At 39.8% G+C, this 17,672-nt stretch overlaps 1 long non-coding RNA gene across 1 annotated transcript in view; it reads left to right on the forward strand.

Moving 5' to 3' along the window:
• LOC113879890 overlaps nt 1-17,672 on the forward strand; it is a 30,862-nt gene that overhangs the window by 3,469 nt on the left and 9,721 nt on the right. Inside the window, exon 2 of the long non-coding RNA XR_003507508.1 lies at nt 4,873-4,945. This is a non-coding gene — a long non-coding RNA (uncharacterized LOC113879890). The remainder of the gene's footprint in view (nt 1-4,872; nt 4,946-17,672) is intronic.

Raw genomic sequence — 17,672 nt, forward strand, 5'->3', positions numbered from 1 at the left:
CATGGAATTCTCCAGGAAAGAATACTGAATGGGCTGGCAGTCCCTTCAGGGGATCTTCCTGACCCAGGCATTGAACCCGGGTCTCCAGCATTGCAGGCAGATACTTTACTGTTTGAGCCGCCAGGGAAGCCTCACAGTTTGTTATGTAGCAATCATTAATTAATGTACTTATTAATACCACATGCAGTGAATGGCTTCCCCAATGGCTCAGCAGGTAAAGAAGTCACCTGAAGTGCAGGAGACACACAGAGAAGGAAATGCCAACCCACTCCACTATTCTTGCCTGAAAAATTGCAGAGACAGAGGAGCCTGGAGGGCTGCAGTCCATGGGCTTGCACAGAGTCAGGCATGACTGAGTGACTGAGCACACGCAGTGACAGAAGGCTAGCTCTCCAAAGAAATGTCAGACTTAGATCTACTGACATACCTGTCTTCAAGGAACGTGCAGTTCTGTGAAGGAATGACACAGGTAGGTTTCATGAAGTGAAAGGACCACAGTAGAAGCATTGCAAGGCCCAGAGTTCTGTCAGACTGTAAACTCCTCCTGCAGATGCTAAGTGATACTGTTTTTAAACTTCTTTTATGAAAGTAGAGTTGATTTACAATGTTATGTTAATTTCTGCCGTGCTGTAAAGTGATTCAGACATATATATGCTGTTGCTAAGTTGCTTCAGTCGTGTCCGACTCTGTGCGACCCCAGAGACGGCAGCCCACCAGGCTCCCCCATCCCTGGGATTCTCCAGGCAAGAACACTGGAGTGGCTTGCCATTTCCTTCTCTGATGCATGAAAGTGAAAAGTGAAAGTGAAGTCACTCAGGTTGTCTACTTGAAAGTTACACAGTTGTGGCTGACTCCTAGCGACCCCATGGACTGCAGTCCACCAGGCTCCTCTGTCCATGGGACCCTCCAGGCAAGAGTACTGGAGTGGGGTGACATTGCCTTCTCCCAGATATATATATATACACACACACACACACATATATATGTATATATATATATGAAAAGTGAAGCTGGAAGTGAAAGTCAGTCAATCAAGTCTGACTCTTTGCAACCCCATGGACTATACAGTCCATGGAATTCTCCAGGCCAGAATACTGGAGTGGGTAGCCATTCCCTTCTCCAGGGGATCTTCCCAACCCAGGGATCGAACCCAGGTCTCCTGCATTGCAAACAGATTCTTTACCAGTTGAGCCACTAGGGAAGCCCTATATATATGTGTGTATACACACACACACACACACACACACACACACACACACACACACACACATATGTATCTCACTCTCACTCAGTCAATCATCTCCAACTCTTTGCAACCCCATGGACTATGTCCACAAGGCTTCTCTTTTCATGGGATTATCCAGGCAAGCATACTGGAATGGGTTGCCATTTCCTCCTCCAGGGTATCTTCCGGATTCAGGGATTAAACCCGAATTTCCTATGTCTCCTGTCTTGGCAGGGGGATTCTTTACCACTGCACCACCTGGGAAGCCATATTCTTTTACAAAATGGTTTATCACAGGATATTGTGTATAGTTCCCTGTGCTGTACAGTAAGACCTTGTTTATCCATTCCATGTATACTAGTTTGCATCTGCTAATCCCAAACTCCTAGTCCAGCCCTCCCCGCATCTCCCTTGGCAGCCACACGTCTGCTCCCTGTACCTGCGCGTCTGTTTCTGTTTCATAGGTAAGTTCATTTGCATCATACTTTGGATTCCACATATAAGTGGTATCATATGCTGTTTCCTGTCTCTTTCTGACTTCCGTCACTTAGTATGGTCATCTCTAAGTCCATCCATGTGGTTGCAAATGACATTATTCATTTTTAATGATGGAAAACTATACAAAAAAGATCTTCATGACCCAGATAACCACAGTGGTGTGATCACTCACTTAAAGCCAGACATCCTGGAATGTGAAGTCAAGTGGGCCTTAGGAAGCATCACTACAAACAAAGCTAATGGAGGCGATTGAATTCCAGTGGAGCTATTTCAAATCCTGAAAGATGATGCTGTGAAAGTGCTGCACTCAATATGCCAGCAAATTTGGAAAACTCAGCAGTGGCCACAGGACTAGAAAAGGTCAGTTTTTGTTGCAATCCCAAAGAAAGGCAATGCCAAAGAATGTTCAAACTACCTCACAATTGTACTTACCTCACACGTGAGCAAAGTAATGCTCAAAATTCTCTAAACTGGGCTTCAACAGTATATGAACTGAGAATTTCCAGATGTTCAAGCTGGACTTAGACAAGGCAGAGGAACCAGAGATCAAATCGTCAACATCCACTGGATCATAGATAAAGCAAGAAAATTCCAGAAAAACATCTACTTCTTTTTTTATTGATTACACCAAAGACTTTGACTGTGTGGATCACAAAAAACTGTTGAAAATTCTTCAAGGGATGGGAATACCAAACCACCTTATCTGCCTCATAAGAAATCTAAATGCAAGTCAAGAAGCAACAGTTAGAACTGGACATGGAAAAACAGACTGGTTCCAAATTGGGAAAGGAGTACGTCAAGGTTGTATATTGTCACCCTGCTTATTTGACTTATATGTAGAGTACATCATGCAAAATGCTGGGCTGGATGAAATATAAGCTGGAATCAAGATTCAGGGAGAAATATCAATAACCTCAGATATGCAGATGACACCATCCTTATGACAGAAAGAGAAGAGGAACTGAAGAGCCTCTTGACAAAAGTGAAAGAGGAGAGTGAAAAAGCTGGGTTAAAACTCAACATTCAGAAAACTAAGATCATGACATCTGGTCCCATAACTTCATGGCAAATAGATGGGGAAACAATGGAAACAGTGAGAAACTTCATTTTCTTGGGCTCCCAAATCACTGCAGATGGTGACTGCAGCCATGAAATTAAAAGATGCTTGCCTCTTGGAAGAAAAGCTATGACCAACCTAGAAAGCATATTAAAAAGCAGAGACATTACTTTGCTGACAAAGGTCCATATTGTCAAATCTATGGATTTTCCAGTAGTCACATACGGATGTAAGAGTTGGACTATAAAGAAATCTGTGCACCAAAGAATTGATGTTTTTGGACTGTGATGTTGGAGAAGACTCTTGAGAGTCCCTTGGACTGCAAAGAGATCACACCAGCCAATCCTAAAGGAAATCAGACCTGAATATTCACTGGAAGGACTGATGCTGAAGCTGAAACTCCAGTACTTTGGCCACCTGATGCACAGAACTGACTCATTGGAAAAGACCCTGATGCTGGGAAAGATTAAAGGCAGAAGGAGAAGGGGACAACAGAGGATGAGATGGTTTGATGGCATCATCAACTCGATGGACATGAGTTTAAGCAAACTCCGGGTGTTGGTGATGCATAGGGAGTCCTGGCATGCTGCAGTCTGTGGGGTCACAGAGAGTCAGACATGACTGAGTGACTGAACTGAAATGAGTTTTCAATTGTGTGTGTGTGTACGTGGATAACATCTTCATCCATTTATCTATTGATGGACATTTGGGTTGTTTCCATGTTTTGGCTTAACTGTGAATAGTGCTACTATGAACATTGGGGTTCATGTATCTTTTTGAATTATAGTTTTGTCTTGATGTATGCTCGGGATTGGGGTTGTTGGATCATATAGCAACTCTATATTTAGTTTTTTGAGGATCCTCTATACTATTCTCCTGAATTTTCATTGGAAGGACTGATGCTGAAGCTGAAATTCTAAAACTTTGGCCACCTGATATGCAGAGCAAACTCATTGGAAAAGACCCTCATGCTGGGGAAGATTGAAGGCAAAAGGAGAAGGGGGCACAGAGGATGAGATGGTTATACAGCGTCACCGATTCAATGGACATGAAAGTGAACAAATTCCAGGAGACAGTGAAGCACAGGGGAGCCTGGCGTGCTGCAGTCCAGGGGATCACAAAAAGCTGGACACGACTTAGGGACTGAACAACAACAGAATTCTGCACAGTGACTGGACCAGTTTACATTCCCACCAACAATGCAGGAGGATTCCCTAGTCTCACATCCTCTCCCGCATTCTTTATTTATAGATTTTTTTAATGATGATCATTTTGATTTGTGTGAGGTGGTACCTCATTGAGGTTTGATTTGCATTTCTCTAATCAGTCATGTTGAGCATCTTTTCATGTGCCTGTTGCTCGTCTGTATGTCTTGTGATTGACTCTTAATTAAGAGACTGGTCAACCCTGGAGGGACATTAGCCTCAGCCTTTCCTAAGAGACGCCATCTAAGCAGGGTTAAAAGCTTCATAGGAATTGCTGAAGTACTGAATATTAAATTCTGAACTATTCAGAGGGCTTGAATATGCAAAGCCTTAATGGTGTGAAGCAAGACGGCATAGTTTAGAAACCAGAAGTAGGTCAGAATTCCTAGAACCTGAGGTATAAGGGGACACTGGTGGAAATGCGATGTAACAGGTAGAAAAGGGGCTGCCCATCAAAACCTTCACATGGACATGAGATCATCCATCTTACTGTTCCCGGAACAGTCCTGGAGGAGGACAGTCCTACTGATTCTGTTAGTATGGTGCCCTTGCAATATCAAGTCAGTCCTGGTTTGGATGATAAATTGTATGGTCAACACACCCCTATGTTGGGATAAGAACCAGTTTTCACAGTTCAATCAGTAATGGCACTTTTCACTCTATGATGAAATAATGGGGGAAAAAAACGTAACTTTCTGTGAGTTGAAAATAAATTGGAGAGAAAACTAAGAATCAAGAAAGTTATTTTTGATGAGTGATTAGAAAGGCAAGACTTTCCAAAAAGTCTTCTTAATCCTGTTTTTCAAAAGATGATATTTATTCCTACAGCTTCCTATTAGAAGTGCAAACTTATTGTTTAATATGAACTGAAAGTTTTCTTTTCCTAGATTTCTACCGCATTTTCTTGTTGGCTGTCTCTACTTTTAAAGAAAACTGCTGATAATTTTAGTGTAATTTAAGGTAAGTATGCTATGTAGTTAATGTTCCCCATTAATTACTAAAGTCACATTATTCTGAAAATAGAATTTTTAATAGTTATCTTTTTCTTTTTATGTCTTATCACTAGTCTTTCATCACATACAACACAGATAGTCATATGTGCTAAAACCAAAATACTTTTACACTGACTGAAAAAAAACTTGCAAACCTCTCTCCAAGGAAAGATTTTTAACTCAGAAAATAGCAATTTTGTGATGAGCTACCAGATAATTTACATTATCTGTCAATGGTGGTATTGCTTATGCGTTTCCTTTCAGATCCACAGTTATTAAAAATAGAATTCAATTAGTGACTGGTTCTTAGGAAGTTCTGGCATTTATGATTCAACTCAAAAAGATAGCATTACATGGACAGCAAGTGATTATATAGCAATACTTTTTAGTACATCAGAGGAATTTCAACAGTTACTGAAAAGAAAATAAGTTTTCTCATTTCTGCAAGTTATACATTTAGATGTTTTCTGTCTTTAAATAAAAGATTTTAATGTCTCCAAGATTTTAATTTTTTACCTTGGTCAGATGCTTTTATGGTTGTTAACTCATTGTTGTGAAGTCACTCAGTCGTGTCCAACTCTTTGTGACCCAATGGACTGGGGCCCACCAGGCTCCTCCATCTATCGAATTTTCTAGGCAAATATCCTTCTCCAGGGGATATTCCTAACCCAGGGATCGAAACCAGGTCTCCCGCATCACGGGCAGACGTTTTGCCGTCTGAGCCACCAGGGGATCATTTGTAACTTTCTTATATAATTTTTTCAGTCATAGTTATTTAATATTTATCTTAAAAATTTAGATTGATACACCCCCCCCCTTAGTGTCAGTGTAAAATTAAAGCAGAAAATAAAGGGATAAATACAAATTAATGGAATCCAGTATGATTTTATTTTTAATCCACTTTGTTGGCTTAATGATTTTATAGAGTTTTACCAGCTGAGCTACCAGGGAAGCCCAGTGGTTTTATAGAGTATATCTTTACTTACCACAGTCTACTTCAAAGTGCTGTTTCACCAATTCGTAAAATAACCAACCTCATGTTAGTATACTTTCATGTCTGTCCCTGCAGCCTTTGTTCTATTATCATGATGCATTTTGCTTTTTTATCTGTTATAAACAGTAAGCTAGTAAGCTACACTGTTATCAGTTTTGTTTTAAATAATCAGCTACCTATTAACAGTGGAAATCACTCATCTATTTATCCAGGCAGTCCATTTCTTCATTCCTTTGTGTAGACCCTCATTCTATCAGGTATCACTTTCTCTCTGCTTTGAGGGAACTTCATTTGGTCACTGGTCATAAACTTTTTTAGCCTTTGTAAGCCAGAGAAAGTTTCTATTTCAACTTTGGTTATTTAAACATCTGATTGGAGTACAGTTGATTTTCAGTGTTGTGGTAGTTTCAAGCGTATGGCAAAGTGATTCAGCTGTATGAGGACACACAGTCATTCGTGTTTAGATTCCTTTCTCATGTGGCTTGCCACAGAGTACTGAGTTGCTTTCTGTGCTATACAGTAAGCTGTTGCTGTCTACTACTACTTATATATAGTGGTGTGTGTGTGTTCCTCTCAAACTCCTGATTTATCCCCCATCCCCGACAACATTTCCCCTCTGGTTATCTTCAGCTTTTGAAAGCCATTTTCATAGGTTATAGAACTCTAGGTTGGCAGTTGTTTCTTTGACTACTTTAAAAATATTACTCCACTGCCTTGTTTTTCACATTGTTTCCTTGGAGAAATATGCAGACGTTTCCTTCTGCTTGCTTTACACATTTTCTCTCTGTCACTGTTTTTGAGGAGTTGATTATGATGTGAGATGTATTGAGTTCTTAGATGGGTGAATTTAGAGTATACATCACATTTGGGAAATTTTTAGCCATTATTCTTTTAAAATGTTTTTCTGCTTATCCCCCTATCCCTCAGGCACTACAGTTGCTTGTATACTAGGCTGATTGAAGTTGTCCTGCAACTCCCTGAAGCTCTGTTTGTTTTTGAGTCTTTCTGTGTCTCATTTTAGTTTCTTTTGTTATGTCTCTAAGTTCACTAAATTTTCTTCAATGTCTAACCTGCCATTAATCCCATCTAGTGTTTTACTTTTTAATTTTTAGCTCACACATTGTAGTTTTTATCTCAACCTTTTATTTGGGTCTTCTTCTTTATATCTTCTGTCTCTGTAATTTTCTGAACATATGGAGTACAGCTATAATAAATGTTTTAGTGTGCTTTTTTCTGACTGTAACATCCGTGTTAGTTCTGGGTTGGTTTCTGTTGAATATTTCTTTATTATAGGTTATATTTTTCTGCTTCTCTGCATGCCTGGCAGTTTTAATTAGATGCCAGGCAGTGTGAATTTTATCTTTTATGGATGTTGTATATTTTTGTATCCCTATGGATCTTCTTGAATTCTGTTCTGGGATAAAGTTAAGATAATTGGAAAGAATTTGACTACTTCACATCTCACAGTTTTAGGCTTTGTGAGAAGGGTAATGTCAGTCTATGGCTAATCATTCCCACATGCAAAGCCCTCTGAGTACTCTACCCCATGCCTTAAGGACTGTGAGCTTTTCCAGTCTGGCCACTGGGAACAGGCATTATTTCCAGTCTTGCATGGGTACAGACCCCTGTTACCTCTCATTCTGCCAGGTGACTTTTCCTGCCACTTTAAGCAGTTTCTTCACAAACGTGCACCGATGCATACACAGCTGACCCTTCTGGGAGGGCCTCTTCACACCGCAGCTCTGCCCCTGCCCTCTCGTCTTCTCTCTGCCCCTCTGTTCTACAGACTCTGGCCACCTGGTTGCCCCCCAGACAGCTGATTGTGTCTCATTGAATTAGGAAGTTTGCTTGCTTTCTTGTGGGTTCCTTGTCCCTGCTTGTTGAATTAGAAACTCTCTTCAGGCAGTAAGTATCAAAAATGTAAGGAGATTCCAGAAAAGCATCTACTTTTGCTTCATGGACTAGGCAAAAGCCTTTGACTGTGTGGATCACAACAAACTGTGGACAATTCTTAAAGAGATGGGAATACCAGACCACCTGACCTGCCTCCTGAGAGACCCATAAGTGGGTCAAAAAGCAACAGTTGAACCTTACATGGAAAAATTGAGTGTTCAAAATTGGGAAAGGAGTTATGTCAAGGCTGTATATTGTCATCCTGCTTATTTAACTTCTGTACAGAGTACATCAAGCAAAATGCAGGGCTGGATGAAGCACAAACTGGGATCAAGATTGCCAGGAGAAATATCAACAACCTCAGATATGCAGATGATACAATATGCAGATATGCAGATAATGGCAGAAAGCAAAGAGGAACTAAAGAGTCTCTTGATGAGGGTGAATGAGGAGAGTGAGAAAGCTGGTTTAAAACTCAACATTCAAGCAACTAAGATCTTGACATCTAGTCCTAACACTTTGTGGAAAATAAAAGGGGAAAAATGGAAGCAGTGACAGATTTTATTTTCTTGGGCTCCAAAGTCATTTGGACAGTGACTGCAGCCATGAAATTAAAAGACTCTTGCTCTTTAGAAGAAGACCTGTGACAAAACTAGACAGTATATTTAAAAGCAGAGACATCACTTTGCTGACAAAGGTCCATATAGTCAAATCTATATGTATAGAAAAGGACCTCTTAAATAAAACCAAGGAAATAAGGGAATTAAAGAGAGTAATTAAAGTGTATTAAATTTTGAAAAGCAAGAAGGTTCCAGAAAAACATCTATTTCTGCTTTATTGACTATGCCAAAGCCTTTGACTGTGTGGATCACAATAAACTGTGGAAAATTCTGAAAGAGATGGGAATAACAGACCTCTTGACCTGCCTCTCGAGAAACCTATATTCAGGTCAGGAAGCAACAGTTAGAACTGGACATGGGACAACAGACTGGTTCCAAATAGGAAAAGGAGTACATCAAGGCTGTATATTGTCACCCTGCCTATTTAACTAATATGCAGAGTACATCATGAGAAACGCTGGGCTGGAAGAAGCACAAGCCGGAATCAAGATTGCTGGGAGAAATATCAATAACCTCAGATACGCAGATGACACCACCCTTATGGCAGAAAGTGAAGAGGAACTAAAAAGCCTCTTGATGAAGGTGAAAGAGGAGAGTGAAAAAGTTGGCTTAAAGCTCAACATTCAGAAAACGAAGATCATGGCATCTGGTCCCATCATTTCATGGGAAATAGATGGGGAAACAGTGTCAGACTTTATCTTTTTGGGTTCCAAAATCACTGCAGATGGTGATTGCAGCCATGAAATTAAAAGACTCTTACTCCTTGGAAGGAAAGTTATGACCAACCTAAATAGTATATTGAAAAGCAGAGATATTACTTTGCCAACAAAGGTCTGTCTACTCAAGGCTATGGTTTTTCCAGTGGTCATGTATGGCTGTGATAGTTGGACTGTGAAGAAAGCTAAGCACTGAAGAATTGATGCTTTTGAATCATGGTGTTGGAGAAGACTCTTGAGAGTCCCTTGGACTGCAAGGAGATCCAACCAGTCCATCCTAAAGGAGATCAGTCCTGGGTGTTCATTGGAAGGACTGATGCTGAAGCCGAAACTCCAATACTTTGGCCACATCATGCGAAGAGCTGACTCATTGGAAAAGACCCTGATGCTGGGAGGGATTGCGGACAGGAGGAGAAGGGGATGACAGAGGATGAGATGGCTGGATGGCATCACTGACTCGATGGACATGAGTTTGAGTGAACTCTGGGAGTTGGTGATGGACAGGGAGGCCTGGCTGCTGCAGTTCATGGGGTCACAAAGAGTCGGACACAACTGAGCAACTGAACTGAACTGAACTGAAATTTTGAAAAAGTCTATTCATTACACTATAAGATGTATACTAGAAGAAGCTAATTACAAAGAACATAACTTTCAAAGGGTCAATATAAAAAATATGTTTAGAAAAACCTTCTAAAATCATTGAGACAAAGTTTATCAGTACAAATAAGGGCAAAGTCAGTAATTCTGATAAAATGTTTCTTTAAAAAAAAATCAAATAACCATAATATACCTTACTGGTTAGAATGTAAATTCATGCAAGCATTTTATAAAATAATTTTTCATTTTTAAAAAAATTGAAAATGCATATACTAGTCTACAACCCATTCCTAGGGATATACCCAATGCACTGAGATGTGTTCAGGAGTGTTCATAGCAGCAATATTTCTAATAGCAAAGTTTTAACAAGAAAAGTCCATTGATAGGAAGATGACTGGATTGTGGTATATTCACATAATAGAATCCTATGCAGTAATGAAACTGAATTGAGTACAGCTCTATATATCTCAAAAGGGATAAGTCTCATGATGGTATTAAGTGAAAAAAGCAAGTTACAATAAAAACCAAATAACATAATACTTCTTATATGAAGCTCAAAGGCATATGAAGTATAAATAATATATCATTAAGGGATTCATGGATTATGACAGAAAACAAGAAATAATGTATATAAATTTTAGAAGATTAGTTACTCCTAGGAGGTGATGAAAAAGGGAGAGGGGAGTTGGTACAGAGAGGAAAGTTCAAAATTATTGCTAATGCTCTATTAACCTTTGTGGAAGACTTGAGTATTTTACAATTATTTTTGCACCTTATACCTTTATATTATTTATTTTAGGATACATGAAGTATTTTATAATAATAAAAATTAGTGAAATAATTTTTTATTCATACTAGGTATGTAGGGAGCAGAATTTTAATTGTTTAACTTAATCTTATTTAGCCTCTCAAAAGAGCTGTCCTTAAAACTATAATTTATTCAAATACATTATAAACTAATTGAATTTAAGATAGTATTTGGAGGTCTCAAGTTCTTGAAAATAATTGTGCCTGTTGAAAGATTAACATATGAGCAACCAATTAAAACATTTAATTGAAAATATTAACCTTACATTGACATAAAGTGTAAACACAATCAACTTATTTTAAAATTCCCATTTGAAATAATTAACATCTTTTGAAAATGAAAGTTATAATTTTTATTCATTTAAAGATGAATTCCTAATAATAATATTAAAATACAATTACATTTCAAACTGTTTTAGTCATTACTTTTGTTTTTAACTGTAACATTACATTAAAAAAATTATAACCTCTTTATTGTTAGAACTGACAAAAATACCAAAAAATGTACTTATATAATAAGACACAAAATGAAACAAATTTGGTGTGAGTGTGTGTTCGGTGTGAATTTTACACGTAACATTCTCTACAAATTAACAACTTAAGGGAAAAAGCTATCATTGTGAGTCCAGGAAGTCCCGGTTTAGAGTTGAGAGGAAGAACTCAAATCTTCTCTCACATCAGGCATCCTGACCCCAGGGCCTTTCAGATGTTGTTGCCTTTGCCTGGAATGTTCTCTTTCCTTAGGTATCCTCATGGATACCATCTTCACTATATTCAGATCTCCACTCACCTTTTCAGAGAGATTTTTCCTTGTCATTTTATCTAAAATATTAACTTCAGTTCAGTTCAGTTGCTGAGTTGTGTCTGACTCTTTGCGACCCCATGGACTATACAGCACATCAGGCCTTCCTGTGCATCACCAACTCCCGGAGTCCACCCAAGCTCATGTCCATTGAGTCAGTGATGCCATCCAACCATCTCATCCTCTGTCATCCCCTTCTCCTCCCACCTTCAATCTTTCCCAGCATCAGGGTCTTTTCCAATGAGTCAGCTCTTCGAATCAGGTGGCCAAAGTATTGGAGTTTAACCTTCAGCACCAGTCCTTCCAATGAACACCTAGGACTGATCTCTTTTAGGATGGACTAGTTGGATCTCCTTGCAGTCCAAGGGACTCTCAAGCGTCTTCTCCAACACCACAGTTCAAAAGCATCAATTTTTCGGTGCTCAGCTTTCTTTATAGTCCAACTCTCACATCCATACATGACCACTGGAAAAACCATAGCCTTGACTAGATGGACCTTTGTTGGCAAAGTAATGTCTTTGCTTTTTAATATGCTCTCTAGGTTGCTTATCCCATCCTTAATAGTTCATACCTCCTTATTTCTCTTCATTTTCCCTCTATTGCATTTACTGTATTCTTTTTTAAAAAAACTTTGAATTGTATATTGGAGTATAGTTGATTAACAATGCTGTGTTAGTCTCAAGTGTACAGTGAAGCGATCCACTTCTACATATATTTATTTTTTTCAAATTCTTTTCCTATTTGGTTGTTACATAATATTGAGCTGAGTTCCCTGTGTGGTACAGTAGGTCCTTGTGCAGTTGTTTTCTAACATGCTATTTATTTTACTGTTTTTTCCTATCTGTCTCCAAAACAGAATTTAATTTAAATTCTCAAGGATAGGGATTTATGTATTTTCTTTCCTATCCATTTGTCTATCCAACCATACATCACTATATCACCAATATATTAATAAATATATTAAATATTTGTCAAATGAACACAAGATGAATGAATGTCATTATAAAATAAGAACTATCCATCTTTAGTAGATCAACAGTCTGGGTTAAAATAAGCTTAAGTAACTGGGTGAAAGTATACAATAGACCTGTATCTTTTACAAGTTCATTGGAATCCAAATTGTTACAAACAATGCAAAATGAACTAATTTCACCATAAAGTGTTAAGAGATATATGTAAAAATTGTCACAAAAGAGTTTAGTGGCAAGTCTTATATATCACAATTCTGCATTGACAAGTTTTAGAGATACTTTATTGTTGGAGAAATGAATAAATGTTTATATTTGTTTTAATTAATATTTTATTTAAAGGTATATTACATGGCTTATCAATTTAGAATAGTTTAGGTAGAGAATTAAAAATTCAATTAAGCACATAATACAAAAGTGTTAACAGTAAATTTAAAATCCTAGTTTAAGCTCTATATTTTCCATCTCTGTCACCATATGGGAAAACATCATCTGTGCTCGCAATAAATAATGTGATTTACACCCCTAACCCCAGGTTTGGGCTCTAGTGCTCTTCTCACTATGCCTTATCTGGGCTGCTTAGAGAAAGTCGAATCCATGTTTTGGAGTAGGGAGTTTTCAAGGTGGGCTGGGGTTTTTGTTCAAAAAAAAAAGCAAAGAATGCTTTTAAAGGTTTGCTGCTGCTGCTAAGTCACTTCAGTCGTGTCCGACTCTGTGTGACCTCATGGACGGCAGCCCACCAGGCTCCCCCGTCCCTGGGATTCTCCAGGCAAGAACACTGGAGTGGGTTGCCACTTCCTTCTCCAATGCATGAAAGTGAAAAGTGAAAGTGAAGTCGCTCAGTCATGTCTGACTCTCAGCGACTCCATGGACTGCAGCCTACCAGGCTCCTCCATCCACGGGATTTTCCAGGCAAGAGTACTGGAGTGGGGTGCCAGGTTCAGAGGTGGCATAAACAATTTTCAGAAACGACATGAAAAGCGGTTTTCACTGGAAAAATTGTAATGAAACGAGAACAAAAGTGAAAGTGTGAGTCGCTCAGTCACATCCAACTCTTTGCAACCCTATGGACTGTAACACTCCAGGCTCCTCTGTCCCTGGAATTCTCCAGGCAAGAATACTGGAGTACGTAGCCATTCCCTTCTCCAAGGGATCTTCCCAACCCAGGGATTAAACCCAGGTCTACTGCATTGCAGGCGGATTCTTTACCATCTGAGCCACCAGGGAAGCCCAGAAAGATTGTGCTAATTTGGCTAATTCGAATAAGAGTAAATTGTAGATAAGACAGCTTACATCTGTGAAAAGCAGGGGTCAGTAATGATATTGGAAATAAATTTCTTTACACATAACTAGTACTATAGTTCATGTGATTATATTCAAATAGAAAACTCTTCTTTGGTTTAATTGTATGTTACCACCTGCCTATACTCCTGCTCTGTGACCCTGGGATATGCCCAGGATTCTACAGAACACATTCCTTTTCTGTCAGCTGCCTTCACGTCAGGTTTTTATCACTCAGGATCCTGAATAGAGCCTGCAGGCCTGATGAAGGGAGACTTAGCAGAGTCCTTCATCTTTGCTCCTGTGGGTTTTGCATCCAGTTCCTTCTGCCCCTGTAGAAGCAGTTGATGAAGTTTGCTTTTTCTCAGATATGAAGAACAGACGCCATGGCACCCCTTAGATTTATCAGCTGGCTAGCATCTAGTCCTGAGACATGGGTCCCAGGTCCACAAGGCCCCTCTTCTGCGGTTTCCTGCGACTGCTACCCTGTGATACCTCAGAGTTCTCTCTCTGCCTTTTCAATTAACAACCTTATTCCTAGTTAAAATTTTTTCATATTGCATTCTTTAAAATAACTTATGATTCTGTCTTCTAACTGGTCCCTGACTGATATCTATCTCTCATCCATTCCTACTCTCATCTACAAGGTAATATCCATCAAAAGTTGCTGTGAATCCTTCTGTACATTTCACCCTGCTTTTAGAATTACACGTGCATGCAAACACACACACACACACACACAGATGCACACAATGTGTAATCTGCAGAGCCTTCAATATTTTATCATATAATGCTTCAGATCAGATCAGATGAGATCAGATCAGTCGCTCAGTCGTGTCCGACTCCTTGCGACCCCATGAATCGCAGCACGCCAGGCCTGCCTGTCCATCACCAACTCCTGGAGTTCATTGAGACTCACGACCATTGAGTCAGTGATGCCATCCAGCCATCTCATCCTCTGTCGTCCCCTTCTCCTCTTGCCCCCAATCCCTCCCAGCATCAGAGTCTTTTCCAATGAGTCAACTCTTCACATGAGGTGGCCAAAGTACTGGAGTTTCAGCTTTAGCATCATTCCTTCCAAAGAAATCCCAGGGCTGATTGCCTTTAGAATGGACTGGTTGGATATAATGCTTAGGGAAGCCCAAACTTCTCCCGGATTCTTTTAAACTTCTTGGACCATATCTTTCATGTATCTTTCTCCTCTGTGTCCCATGGCTTTACTGGTTGACTCTGGACCATGTTAACCCAATGCAAAGTCCAAAATCTCCCTGAGTTCCCCCGGAGAGAGAGTGCAGTCCCACAGAAGCACTAGTGGGCATCAGACTTCACTCATAATTCCATATGGGGGTGAAAGAAAGGCTTACAGTCGTTTATACTAAAGATTTCTACCCCCGAAAGTTTTCTCTAATTTGTTTTAGAAATGAAGGTTTTCACTTTATGTGTAAAAGCTGTACTGTTCAGGGCATAGAGATTCATGATTTTTATATGATTTTGACTGTGTAGATCACAATAAACTGTGGAAAATTCTGAAAGAGATGGGAATAACAGACCACCTGAACTGCCTCTTGAGAAACCTGTATGTAGGTTAGGAAGCAACAGTTAGAACTGGACATGGAACAAAAGACTGGTTCCAAACAGGAAAAGGAGTACGTCAAGGCTGTATATTGTCACCCTGCTTATTTAACTTATATGCAGAGTACATCATGAGAAACGCTGGGCTGGAAGAAACACAAGTTGGAATCAAGATTGCTGGGAGAAATATCAATAACCTGAGATATGCAGATGACACCACCCTTATGGCAGAAAATGAAGAGGAACTAAAAAGCCTCTTGATGAAGGTGAAAGAGGAGAGTGAAAAAGTTGGCTTAAAGCTCAACATTCAGAAAAAGAAGATCATGGCATCTGGTCCCATCACTTCATGGCAAATGGATGGAGAAACAGTGGAAACAGTGTCAGACTTTATTTTTTGGGGCTCCAAAATCACTGCAGATGGTGATCGCAGCCATGAAATTAGAAGATGCTTACTACTCCTTGGAAGGAAAGTTATGACCAACCTAAATAGCATATTGAAAAGCAGAGACATTACTTTGCCAACAAAGGTCTGTCTAGTCAAGGCTATGGTTTTTCCAGTGGTCATGTGTGGCTCTGAGAGTTGGACTGTGAAGAAAGCTGAGCGTTGAAGAATTGACGCTTTTGAACTGTGGTGCTGGAGAAGATGCTTGGGAGTTCCTTGGACTGCAAGGAGATCCAACCAGTCCATTCTGAAGATCAGCCCTGGGATTTCTTTGGAAGGAATGATGCTAAAGTTGAAACTCCAGTACTTTGGCCACCTCATGTGAAGAGTTGACTCATTGGAAAAGACTCTGATGCTGGGAGGGATTGGGGGCAGGAGGAGAAGGGGACGACAGAGGATGAGATGGCTGGATGGCATCACTGACTCGATGGACGTGAGTCGGGGTGAACTCTGGGAGTTGGTGATGGACAGGGAGGCCTGGCGTGCTGCAATTCATAGGGTCGCAAAGAGTCGGACATGACTGAGCAACTGAACTGAACTGACCTTTTATCTATTTTAAAACATTCGTTTCAACATTCTTTGTTCATCCTAGACATTTTTGTCCGCATACCCATTCCTTGCCCACCTCTGCTCTTTATTACGGTAGCTGCTGTATGAGTCTGTGTTTCCCAGGTTCCCAGGTTTTCAGATGGGTTTGTCAGTGGGAGGAAGATAAGAGTGTGAAGGAAAAGAAGAGTTAAGGTGCTTATCCCCCTTCCTCCTGCCTCCTGTCTAGGCTGCTTCTCCAGGTGACTCCAGCTTCCACCAGCCAACCCACAGTGGTTTTAGCAACAGGGCATTGCAAACACTGCTTCCTTCCTTTGCCCCTCAGCCTGGTGTCACCATACCCTCTTCCCTTGTGATATCTCAGCAACTCCACACCTATGGGCAGTTCTCTCCATTAAATTCTCTATACTGAAAATATTTGCCGTGGTTTCCGTTTTCCTAGTTAGACATGACCAAAACACCATTTCAAGGCTTCTGACTTGTCTGGCGTGGACCTTGCTGGCTTTTGTTGTCGTTTTTACTGTTTGCCTGACTTATCTTCATCGGTTTCTGTGTTATGTCTATCTTCCTTTAGTGCTTCTCTTTTAAACAGCACAGAACTGGGTTTTACTTTTTAGCTTATTCTAAAAGGATTTTTACTGTTACAAGGTAAAGTTAACTCTTCTGCATTTATTGTGATCACTTTTTTTTTGTTATCCTATTTTATAATCTTCTTAGTACGCTTTCTGTTGTTCTTTCAGTCCCTTTCATGATTTTTGACTGATTAATCAAAATTTTTTTTGTTCCCTTTAACAGGTTGAATTTTCTAATCTTGTATTTAGGCATTGAGGTTTTTTTTCCAGACTTTATTTTTTAGAGCAGTTCTACATTCACAGCAAAATTGAGAGGAAGGTGCAGATTTCCCATATTCTCATGCCCTTATATATGCATATATTTCCCCCATTTACAGCATCCGCCAATAGTACATTTGTTATAAAAGATGAACCAACATTGACACGTCATAGGTGTCCAAAGTCCACAGTTCACATTAAGGGCCACTCTCGGTGTTACACATTCTATGGGTTTAGACAAATGCATAAGGACATGTATAAGGATACTTACCATTATAGTATCATATAGGATATTTTCACTACCCTAAAATATTTCATCCCTTTTCCTTCTACTGATGATCTTCTTACTGTCTTCATAGTTTTGCCTTTTTCAGAATATCATATGTTTGAAATCAGTAGCTCATATCTTTTCAGTGCTGAATAATATTTCATTGTCTGAAATTACCACAGTTTATTTATTCATCCCACCAGGCTCCCCCATCCCTGGGATTCTCCAGGCAAGAACACTGGAGTGGGTTGCCATTTCCTTCTCCAGTGCATGAAAGTGAAAAGTGAAAGTGAAGTCGCTCAGTCGTGTCCGACCCTTAGCGACCCCATGGGCTGCAGCCTACCAGGCTCCTCCGTCCA

The sequence above is a fragment of the Bos indicus x Bos taurus genome, chromosome 21 (genome assembly GCF_003369695.1).
Source record: "Bos indicus x Bos taurus breed Angus x Brahman F1 hybrid chromosome 21, Bos_hybrid_MaternalHap_v2.0, whole genome shotgun sequence".
In the NCBI taxonomy this organism is placed as follows: Eukaryota; Metazoa; Chordata; class Mammalia; order Artiodactyla; family Bovidae; genus Bos; species Bos indicus x Bos taurus.